General features: G+C 40.8%; 1 long non-coding RNA gene across 1 annotated transcript in view; it reads left to right on the top strand.

Moving 5' to 3' along the window:
- The window catches only part of LOC141370780 (uncharacterized), a 61,732-nt gene extending 58,453 nt beyond the window's left edge, over positions 1 to 3,279 (top strand). The window contains exon 3 of the long non-coding RNA XR_012375121.1: positions 2,759 to 3,279. This is a non-coding gene — a long non-coding RNA (uncharacterized lncRNA). The remainder of the gene's footprint in view (positions 1 to 2,758) is intronic.
- Positions 3,280 to 12,366: the final 9,087 nt, after the last annotated feature.

Raw genomic sequence — 12,366 nt, forward strand, 5'->3', positions numbered from 1 at the left:
ACACACACACACACACACACACACACACACACACACACACACACACACACACACACCCCAGGCAGCCAAGAAGGTGGAAGGTAGGAGACTCAAACTGGGATGTTTGCCCAGCTCCTTATGATTTCCCCAATGCCATGCCTGCATGATATACTCCGTCCCCTGGGCATGGCTATCTGTTCCAAGAATAGAGATACCTGACCCCAGCTGAATCAATTAGATCCTCTCTCCTAGCAATTTGAAACCTGCATCAAGACACATGGGAATAGAAAGTGATTGGAGCTGTGTAATCTTGGGCAATGCCTTACAAAACATGTCTCCAGTCCCCAGCTGCCGGAGATCCTAGAACTTCTCTGTTTCAGTCTTCCCAAAGCTGAATTTTTAGGGTCTTCCTTTCTTCTATGACCATCTCCAACATCTTGGTAATACATCCTTGGCTTGAAATAATAAAAAAAAAAAGAAAGAAAAAATAGGGCAAAGTGTCTGATCTTAAAATTAAACAGAACCGAGAGGGCAGTTGAAAATGTATGTATTTGTTTGGAGGGCTGTGTTCCTCTATTACAGAAAGAAGAGAGGGATAAATGCTAGGGAGGTATGCATTTTGGATGCAACTAGTCTGATATGACCCAGAAATAGATTCTGTCTTCATTATCTGCATTGCTCATGGACCCGCCCCCCCCCAACGTCTTTTCTGAACACCAGTTCTTTAAACTGGGCTTTTCTTTACATCATTGAGAATTGATTTTGGCTGTAATCAAAAGGAAAACAAAACAAAATGAGATGAAAGAAAATAAAATAGCATAAGCAAGTAGGGGATTGGTTTTTTTGCAGAAGTACAAAGGGAGAGCTCAGATGGCAGCTCACTGGTTCTGTAGGAGCTCAGGCACCATCTGTCTTCCTGCTGTACTAACCTCTGCCTGTGGCTCTCATCCCCGTGGTTACAAAATGACTGCTGGGGCTCTAGCCATCGGGCCAGCATGACTAACAGAAGAAGGACAAAAGGCAAGACGTTGTACGGAACCAACAGAATTCTGCTGATTTTTCAGTTGCTAGAACTCTGGTGTATGGCCCCTCTAGCTATAAGGAAGGCTGGAAAATTAATTTCTTAAGCAAAAAAAAGTAAGGAAGAATAGGGTTGGAATGGGTGCTGAGTGAAGCAACTAATTTTCACAGCCTTCCAGAACAATCTTAATGCATCTTCTTGGGCATAATAATGTTTAGAAATAAAACCCAAAGTCGGCTCTTCAGTCCAGTTTTCTGTTTTCCTGGACAGAAATTCAGTCACATACTGAAACCTGCCCTCATTCACAGCTGTCACCAATAGACCTCATTCACAAATCTGTATCTCGAAGCCACTCAGCAATCCAGTGTGTGTGTGTGTGTGTGTGTGTGTGTGTGTGTGTGTGTGTGTAATTTCATTTTAAAATGAGCAACGTACTTACAAGCAACAGAGTCAAGATACACACAAGTTTACCTCTCATCTCTGTCCCTTATACATTCAGTTCTCCCAACCAGCTGCCATCAATATTGTCAACCCTTTGGAGATCTTTCCAGAAAGAGTTCATGTATTCATAAGCAAAACTATTTATGAAATGCAATCCTCTCTTCCAACTGCTAGCTCTGTCCTTGCACACTTCACCAAGGAGGTAACCATGCCAAAATCTTTACCAAGGGAAGAGGAAGGGCAGTCAACCTTTACTTGGTGAGTCTGTGCCAGGTGCCTCCAGACACATGATCTTATTTAACCCTCACGATGACTCTCTGAGGGCGATAGTATTTACATGTTCAGGTTGGACATCTGAAGCTCAGAGTAATTAGATGACACATATTAGACTGGTGATGAGCTAGAAAGGATTGAGCTGGAACCTGAATCTCTGAGTGATGGTTTGCCAGCCCCTGAAGCACCTATTACTGAGCCGTAGCCCTGGTGTGCCCCCCTCCATTACATTTCTGCCCAGCAGTTGGCTCTTCCTGCCACAATTGACTGCACAGGTTCTTCTTTCTCTGCTGCACTACCTTCTAACAGATTCTTTGAAAATATATGCTTACGATTATGAAAGCTTGGATTTTTTCCTCATGGTGCTTACAGCAGTGATTTGCAATGAGTTGACTGTTAATTAAATGATCTGGACTCGCTCTGACCTCAGCCTGGAGCCTCTCCATTGTTTCCTCCGCTCCTAACTGCTACAGCGTTAAGCTTTGTTTTTTTCCTTTTAGAATTTCTCCCCTTACTATCCTTCTCTCTCTAGAGCCTTGCTACTCAAAGCGTGGTCTGTGGACCAGCAGCATCAGCATCCCTTAGAGCCTTGTTATAAATGCAGATTCTCAGGCACCACCCAGACATACTGAATCAGAATCTGTGTTTTCACAAGAGTCTCTACTGGTTGCTAGGCACAACAGTGTTTGAAGAGTGCTGTTCTAGATATGCCTGCAGGCCAAATCTAGTCAGCTGCCCGTGATTACATTTCACATAGTTATATAAGTACCCATATGATATACTCAATTTCTCCTCTTGGCCTGAAAGGCCTATAATATCTACCATCTGGCTCTTTAAGGAAAAGTTTGCTGACCATTCCCTAGAGGATATGCCCTGCTGTACTTGAATTCTGGGTGGATTTTTTTCTTGCTTTTACCCAAACACCACCTGAAGGAGGATGGGCACAGAATCCCCCATCTTGATGCCTGTGCACCTGCAGACTTTTTGGTACATTTGTATTCATGCCTTTATGTTATGATTTATTTTTTGTTTGTCTGTCTACAGGTATGTTTCTCTACTAGCAAAAAGCTCCCTGAGGACGGGATGAGACCAGCTTCCCCAGAAGTGGAGTCTGGGATGGGGATTCCATTCAAGGGGGTTATCGAAGGACTGCTCTCAGGAGTAACCTATAATAAAGGGAAGGAGGCAGGCCAGGGTGGATGAAGAAGATAAGCAAAGATGAAATGGCTGCACCAGAGCTGAACTTCATCCCGATCCCGTGGAGAGCTCTGGAGTATGAACGGCACCACAGAATTGTCCCACCCGAAGGCAAGGGGCTGGGCTTTTTGTACCCTCATATTAGTTATTGGTCTGGGCCGCCCTGGGGGGAGGCCAAGACTCTCAGGCTTTTTTGGATGAAGCTGCTCTTTCTGAGAGGCCACCTGAGAGCCCTTGGCAGCCACTACTCAGGCAGCTGGGAGTGGGAGTTAGTTCCGGTGTGTCTTTTTATTTTAATCTCTGTTTCCTTAGTTGCTAATACAACTCCTGGCACTTAGCAAGTGTGCAATAAATCTTGGTTACATGAATGAGTCTCTTCCTAATATAATACATACTTGCTTGTTAATTAAGACAGGCAATATCCATTGTCTTTGTTTATGTTCATCCAATTAATAAAGTAAATCATCTTCTAACTAGTTGGTTTAACAAGACTAAATGAGATAATACAGATAAAGATACCTAGCAAACCACCTGATATATAGAACAAGCAACAGTGAATGTTCGTTTATTTCCCTTTAGATTTAAGCAGGCTATGTAATATATTTTACTAGGAAGAGTGTCAACTTTCTGGTTTACGGCTTGTAACAAATTCAAATGAATCAAGAGAGATTTTCATTTTTATTACTTGTGCAGTCTCTGCTTGGGGCTTCCCCACCATCACCTTTAGATGTGAGGAGGCATAATGGGAATATAATCTAAGATATTATAATAGCAATGACATTAAAAAGTGTAGGAAGTATTAAGAAAATATGGGCACTGTGAAAATGGTCTACAATGCAAATAATCATCACTCCATAGATATGAATCCTATTATAGGCCAAACACTATGCTAGGTGCTTTACCTACCTTATTGTTGACCCCCAGAATGACCCTATATGTTGGGAATCAATTATAAGTGCTAGTCCACCATAGGTAGACAAGGTATGTAATTAGGATACCTAATGCAGGAGCACCACTATTTTTTTTAATATTAAAAAATATTATTGGAGCACCTCAGTTGCTCATTTGGTTAAACATCCAACTCTTGATCTCAGCTCAGGTCTTGATCTCAGGGTTGTGAGTTCAAGCCCTGTGCTGGGCTTCATGCTGGGCATGGAATCTTTTTAAAAAAATAAAAAAATTCTTAAATTTATTATGCTAGAAATCAGAACTTTGTGAATTTCTTTACACTTACCTGTTTATGATTCTTTTTAAAAATTTTGAGTTATACATGGGGGTCACTATTACCTTTTTAGTGCATAGGATTCCAAAAAATCCTAATTACACCCCCTTTTCCCCCGCAGATATGATTAGCCCAATTTTAGAAATGAGGAAATTAAAACTCAAGAGTTAGACAGCTCCTGAATCACTTAGGGGTCACTAGAGGAACAGAAAGAAAGAAGAGGTGATACTTAGATGAGAAGCTATATTAGTCCCTTAACTGGAACTGAGCTCCCAACCCCATAGAAACCAGTTAGGAATACCCCAAAGCAGTGCCTGGGCATCTAGGTCTAGAATTGGCTTGAGCTGCCAGATTCTGGAATAATCCAGATGAACACACCTACCAGTGTCCAGCAACTGCCACCCTACTGGGGTCAGAAGGCGAGGCCTCTCTTGTCTTCCTGCCTTCTGATCTTTTGCCAATTCCTTCTATTACTAGAATCGAACAGGAAACCGGCAGGTGAAGGAGACCTAGTAGTGGAGCCTGCAGACTCCCACCCCTGCAGAGCAGAATAGAGGAGGGTAGGGCTGGGTGGGAGAGGTGACAGGCAAATACCCAGGACATATGTACAGCTGGAAAGGTGCATGAGGAGGCTATCTTATGCTGCCTGTCTGTAGAATGTTTATATTTAATGGCAAAGTGATACTACTGAGTTAATCTTTGCTTGAAAATTCATGTTTGAGCTAATCTAATTCGCTTTCCTTGAAAAATGCACATTTCTAAGAACTGAAAACTGGTTCATTTGTCCTCTGATTCCTGCTCTTTATTCAACTTTAGAACTGATCTTTCAAAAGAGAGGAAAATTTTCCATATTGGTGAGTTTATGAATATTGGCATTGGCAGCCATGGGTTGAAATCATAGCATTCTAGAACCCTGCTGGGATCTTCTACAGCTACTCACTATGATATTCTCTCATGCCCCAGAAAGCATGTTTAAAACTGAAATGGCAATTTATATTCCTATTTGTAATATCTCAGTGATTTGGTAGGAATTCTTAAAATTTTTAAAATAGGGCCAAATGGCATTGGATTTTTCCATTTCTGGGTGTTCTTTCAATAATGGCCATTTATAAAACACCCCTGAATTAGGTACTGGGGAAACTAGAATAGATGAGATAAAATTTCTGTTAATGGGGGGCTCATACCCTAATATTTAACCTAAACTGGGATCGTTTTTATTAGTTGCCAGCACTTTTCTGTGAGAGAAACATTTCAATGGAAGCTATTTTATTTTCTTCTTAATGATACCAATTCTCCACTTCATTCCAAGGAATCAAAGACAAAGGAAAGGCATTAAGAAAGGTAAATTTTCTATCAAATAGCATTCCTAAAATGGTCCCCAGGTAAGCCAGATCTTCATCCTAGTTTGTAACATTGGTCCTCTATGTCTTTGCCGGAGCAATAATGGCTGAGAAGTGACTTTCCCTTGATAGTATCTATTGTCTGATAATGGAAAGACAGTCAGGAATACTTTGGCCTGGTTTCATTCTGATGTTGCTGCCACACAAGGATCATGGCTGTGACCAGCAGAGGATGGATAGTAAAGGAGACTGAATGTATAAGTCAGGACCATCACAATTCTCTCCAGCAACAGACTATGGGACATGGCCAACTACAAGGCATTTTTCTCCATTTTACATCTTTATTTTAAAAAATTGATACTACTCATCACCTACTAAATTAACTTAGAATCCTTGGCATGGAGTTAATCTGTTGAATCACTGATTATGTTTTTCTTTTCCAATCTTGTCTACCATTATACCCAACTTCTATTTGCTCCAGCTTCGAGTTGTTTGTTAAGTAAAGCAATCCTTTTTAATAAATGAATATAGCATAGATAAAGGCAGATTCAGAGCCTGAATGCCTTGTCTTCTCTGTGCTCTGGCCATGGAAGGATCTCTTCTAAATCCCAGGCTGCTCTGGCCATTCATTCTAAATGTTTCATCTTTCTCTATGCCTTTTACTCTGTCCTGCTGCTCAATTGGATGTTTTCGCTTGGCATGCCCTTCTTCACTAGCACTTCTTATTCAACTCTATCTCCAGCCTAAATTCTACCTCTTCCGGGAAGCTCTTTATGATTTGCTCCACTTGAAACCAATCTGGACCTCCTCTGCTTTCCCATAGTACTTGTGTTTCCACAAGTTTGTTGGTTGTTTACAGGAAAGGTTGCCTTACTATGCTGCAAAACTGCCATGAAGTCAGGGACTTTTTGTCCACGTTAGTATCTTCATCATGTTCTGCCCATATTAGAGAACTCCATTGCTTTATAGAGAGGAGAACATTTACTCTTATGTAGGTTATTGATGATTCTCTTTATAGACAGATCAAGATTTTCCACATTTGTTTCCCTGTTTTCACCATATGGAATGACTTCTTCCCATTTAGTCTCTGTTTAAATGCCACATCATAAATAAAGCCTTTCTTGAATCTTCCTAGATGAAAGTAATGTCGTGTTCCTTTGAATGGCCAGTAGCAGGCACAGTTTCTAACCCTCTCTGAGAACACTGGGCTTTCTATCATCTATTATACAGCCACATACATGCCTATTCTGCACAACTGTAAGTTACTTAGGAAAAGATCCATGTTATAGAACTGTAAGAATATCAAATCTGCAGTGCAACAAACATGGCTTCAAAGGCAGCCATACTAGTTAATATCTGGGGGTCCATGAACAAAAGACTTCATCTCTTTGAACTCAGTTTCCTTACTGTAGAATGAGGCTAGTGATGTCTCCTTCAGAGACTGTTTTTGTGTGTCTGTGTGTGTGTGTGTGAAGATTACATTCAATAAGATCAAAGTAACTTACAAACATTGAGCATTCAAAACGATAAGTCCCTTCTTCTATATTCATCTTTGAAACTTCCCCAGAACCTAGGACACTCTTTTGTATGAAGTATACACTCAATTTTTTGTTTGTTTTCTGAATTGAATTTTCCAGAATATGTTAATGAGAATTATGCGGGAAAAAAATGGCTTCATTGCCAAGAAGATTGGAAAATATCAAGTTGTATCTGAATGCATTTTTAAAGAATTTTTAAAACCTTTTGAGATTCTAATATGCATTATTTGACTATACAGATAACCTTTGAACAACACAGTTTGGACTGCGCTGGTCTGCTTATATGTGGATTTTTTTTCAATAAATACAGTACAGTACTGTAAAAGTATTTTGTCTTTCTTATGATCTTCTTTTTTTTTTAAGGTGGTGCCTCAGTTTTTTTTATTTAAAAAAATTTTTTTATTATGTTGTTAGTCACCATACATCATTAGTTTTTGATGTAGTGTTCCATGATTCATTGTTTGCATATAACACCCAGTGCTCCATTCAGTATGTGCCCTCTTTAATACCCGTCACCAGGCTAATCCATCCCCCCACCCCCCTCCCCTCTAGAACCCTCAGTTTGTTTCTCAGAGTCCATAGTCTCTCATGGTTCATCTCCCCCTCCGATTTCCCCCCCTTCATTTTTCTTATGATTTTCTTAATAACATTTTCTTTTCTCTAGCTTCCTTTATTGTAAGAATACAGTATATATTACATATAACATACAAAATATGTGTTAGTTGACTGTTGATGTTAGTGATAAGGCTTCTGGTCAACAGTAGTTAAGCTTTTGGGGAATCAAAAGTTATACACAGATTTTCAGCTGTGGGGGGTGGGGAGTCAGCACCCTTAACCCTCACATTATTCAAAGGTCAACTGTGTATCTCTTCACAGAGAGTCTTATAAGACTAGTGTTCACTGAGGGAGAGGCAGGGAAATACAGAAATAAGCCATTGGCCCTAAAGATGTTGGGAGGAAAACCTGTTTGCTCCCAGGGCACTTTTCCTGCCTAAGGCTGGCAGGCAGGTTCTGTAGAGAGCCTGCAGGCTGACATTTCCTAGGTAGATTCTGCATGGCCCACAGTCTGATTTGTAGACTCCTAAAGGTGCCTTGTCAGCCAAAGGATGTGGACTCTTCTGTCATAGACTGACTCACATTAACCAAGTTTAGAGACTGACAAATAAACAATCTGAATTTGTTAATTTGTCATGAGCATTCTTACTTCAGGTGGAGGATACGTTATGCATTGGCCCAATTACATAAGGATTTCTCTCATAGGCTGATCTACCAAGAATGTCAAATTATAATGAGAAGATTTGTCCATAAGCTTGAATTGCAAAAAGTATGGAATTACTGTACTGATTTTAAGAGATGTCTATCAGCCAGGCCATCCATTCATTCTTCACTCCCTCTCTCTTTTTTCATCTATCCATTCAGGAAATACTTCTTGAAAACTAGCTGGTGAGACAGTATAGCAGAGAGCTCTAGGGTGAGACCTCCTATTTTCCAACCACAGATCTTCTGCTTGCTAGGCATGTGACCTTAGGGAAGTTACTTAACTTCTTAGTGCTGCAGTGTCCTCCTGTGGAATAGTACCACCTCCAACCAGGATAAAGAAATTACGATATGCAGACGACTTAGAACAGGTCTTGGACTGATGGCTTGCATACCTCTTTAGTGTGCACATGGGATAGATAGGTTAAGCTTTCGCATTTTGATTTTCTTTTATTTTTTTGCACAAAGAAATTGAGTTTCAAAGTGATTAATTGCTCTGCCCTAGGTCACACCCAGTTAATAAGTAGCTGCGTTTGTTCAGGACCAACTTGCAAATCTACAGTTTATTCTAGAAAATCATGGATTTTGACACCCTGGGGGAGGCAATAAAATATAACAATTATGTGGGTTTTCATTTCTCTTTAAAAAAAAATTCTAAGCCTGTAGAAATAAAGGGTAGACTCTAGTTTCTTGTTTATCATCAACTTTTGATTGATTTTGTCATTTTCCATATTTATCTCCTGTGACTTGGACCTCCCTCAAATTATGCCCTAACAAATGAGATCAATTTTCCTCTGAAATAGTTTTTTTTTTAAAAGAAATTATAGTCATCCCAGACTCATGTTCTTAGGGAGGAAACAGTACATTTGGCAATTTCCATTGCTTCTGGTTGTGATCAGATTGAATTTCGGGGAGTCATCTTCAAGCTATGCCCTAATTAGGATGAACAGATATTGTCAGCTGGCTTGTCTAATCAGTTTCCCATCTGGTGTAATCATGTTTATGAGTAGGATCTGCTTTTGCTTGGCTTTGGCAATAGCTAAAATCAACAGAACAAGGCAATCACATCTCCTAAGGTAAGAAGCAGGGCTCCTTTTCACCTCAAATCCTTGCTGGGAAATCAGAGTTTCAAACCTATAGAATAAATATATGGAATATTTGCACTGCTGGAACCCCATTAGGCTCATGACATCCATCCATCCACCCAACCATCCAACTATCCATCCATATTTATGCTTACTTCCATCCATTCCATTCTAGTAAACATTGCTTGAACCCCTCATATGTGTTAGGCTCTCTATGACCCAGGTCATTACTATGATGGAAAACAGTGTATTTCTGCTTTCAAGAAGCTCTTGGTATAGGGGCGCCTGGGTGGCTCAGTCGTTAAGCGTCTGCCTTCGGCTCAGGTCATGATCCCAGGGCCCTGGGATCGAGCCCCGCATCGGGCTCCCTGCTCGGCGGGAAGCCTGCTTCTCCCTCTCCCACTCCCCCTGCTTGTGTTCCCTCTCTCGCTGTGTCTCTCTCTGTCAAATAAATAAATAAAATCTTTAAAAAAAAAAAAAAGAAGCTCTTGGTATAATAGAAAAAGTCTCAAAAACATATGGTCTGAAAAATAAAGCCTAGTATTTTTTTAGTGAATAGTAGAGTATGAAAAATTATCACATTGAAAATAATTGTCTGTACAGTTTTGTATTCTGTCTCTGAGAATGGTGATTGTGCCAAAGGAGGGTATAGAAGCTGACCTTTGTTACACTATTCCCTCAAAGGAACATGCCTTTGATAAATTAGTTGTACTTCTATGATGGATGATGTTTTATTGATCTCCTGACTAAACAAAAGGCAGACAACACTGGCAGAGAGATTTGAAGTTAACTTGGGTATGAGTGAATTGAAAGCATTTCTTCCCATCAAGAGAACAAGTTGGGGATCAAAAAAAATATCTTTGGGAATGGTGCTGCCTATCCCTAGTAGCCTCTTCAGATCTCAGCCAATGTTGTAGCTCTTTTAATGTAAACGATGCATGAAAGACGCTAAAATGCTCCTTGGTTCAATGATGCCCACAATGTTACATTTCACAAGGGATTTAGTGCAAGTTGTGTTAATAGGAGACTTATGAGATTGTTATTTTAGGAAGAGAATGAATATATGCTAAGGAGAGACGTGTTTGCCTTTAGGAAATACCATTAGACACAGGTTGCAACCCTTACTGGAGGACAGAATGAAATGGGAGTCCCCATCTTCTTTTTCTCATTCTCAGGATCCAAGCCTTCAACAGCTCCCTGAAAGCTTGGGATGACTGGGCAGAAAGAAACCTCCACTAGCATATGGGAAAAGTCCCTTGGAGATTTGGCTTCCTTTCTTATGTAAAGAGGCTGGAGTTTTCTTATGGGGTAGTGTTGAGGTGTGACTACAGGAGGAAGACATGAACCGGGAGCAATAAGAGGGGTCATTGAGAAGGAGAAGAAAATGCAGAACATCTACATGTACAGCCAATAAAGGCCACAACCATAAGTCCTCTGACATCTCTTCCAAAAGTCATAAGTGATTCCAACCAAGTCATAATCTTCTGTCTCTATTGTTTTGATGCTTGCCTGAATCATTAGTAAAATGGCTCCTTACACTTCCATTTGAGTTGTGTGTCTGTTTCTTTAAGGAGGAGGGTACAGGATTATTCACAAATGAAACTGTTCCAGATAGCACCTGGTGATGCTCCCTGGGAGGCATGGCAGGTGGAAGGGAGAGTGTTCACCTTCCCTTGGAGTTACCCGTGTTGAGAAGACCACCCATCATCAGGTGTCCTGCTGGTAATGTAGATTGCAGAGTGGATTTCCTATATTCCCCTGATAACCTCTCCATGTAGGGACAGGAAGGGGGCCCTGCCATACTCTGGTTATATAGAAAAGCACTTCATAATGGTTTAGCTTGGTTTTTTAAATAAATATTTTATTTATTTGAGAGAGAGAGAGAGAGAGCACGAGCAGGGGGAGGGACAGAGGGAGAGGGAGAAGCAGACTCCCTGCGGAGCAGGGAGCCAGACACAGGGCTCCATCCCAGGACCCAAACATCATAACCTGAGCCTAAGGCAGACACTTAATGGACTGAGCCACTCAGGCACCCCTGATTTAACTTGTTTAAATAGGAAGTGGACTCTGGAGGGAGGAAGTTAGGACTTGATGCTTGAAAGTGTTTTAGCAGATGTTGATCAACTAATCAGAAGGGGTATTTGAGGTAGAACTCAAACATTGTCAGGATGACCAGAAGCTCCCAAACTTGAAAACACATCAAAATAAGTTAGTGAACTGTTAAAAATACAAATATCCAACTCTGAGATTTTATGTTTCACATGAAAACCAACTGGAATCTCATAAGTCTGATAAGCATTGGCAGCCCCGTACATATTGGATCACTTTTTAAGCTCTGGTCCCTCAGTATCTTGTAGAAATTGGGTGAGTTTGGGTTGTTACACTGAGAGTGGTTGCATTTCAGTTGCTACCTGCCGGGGTTCACAGGTAAAGCTGTGAGTAACCTGTCATGTGGATTCCTAGCGACCTATAAATAAGCTGAAAGAGGTTTCTGGAACCTTTCTTGGGACATTGAGAGCCTTGTACATAGCCACACCATCTGGTACCATTTTTTTTCTTCTTTGTGTAGGCTGAGCTCAACAGTGAGGGAGAAATATAATGATAAAGGCAAAGGTGTACAAAACAAGTGGTGTAATACAAGCATTTCTCAACATCAACTTTCCCACATTGGTGCTGTGTAAGCAAGGGGTAGAGGACCATACTAACTGGCCATTTTATAAAGGGTCCTGGCAAAAGCCTCCACTCTGAAGCTCAGTTTAGGACTTGTCACCAAATAACCAAAGAAAGGCTTTTTAAAGATAGATCCAGGAGAGACCCCAAAGTTGGTGGGGCATAGTGCTAGGAAGCAGGCTGTAGAAATTAGCACATGAGCCTAAGTACTTGTTTTTGGGCACTTCCACACTTTCACATCAACTTTAGTGATCTGGTTCACCCCAACTTGCTTATCATACTCTTGCCTCCATGGAACATTCTCTCCAAGTTTGCTTCCACCCATCTGCCACATCACTTCTCC

Source organism: Callorhinus ursinus, unplaced genomic scaffold (genome assembly GCF_003265705.2).
Source record: "Callorhinus ursinus isolate GAN/ISIS: 27379988/994484 unplaced genomic scaffold, GSC_fseal_2.0 scaffold45, whole genome shotgun sequence".
NCBI classification, from domain to species: Eukaryota; Metazoa; Chordata; class Mammalia; order Carnivora; family Otariidae; genus Callorhinus; species Callorhinus ursinus.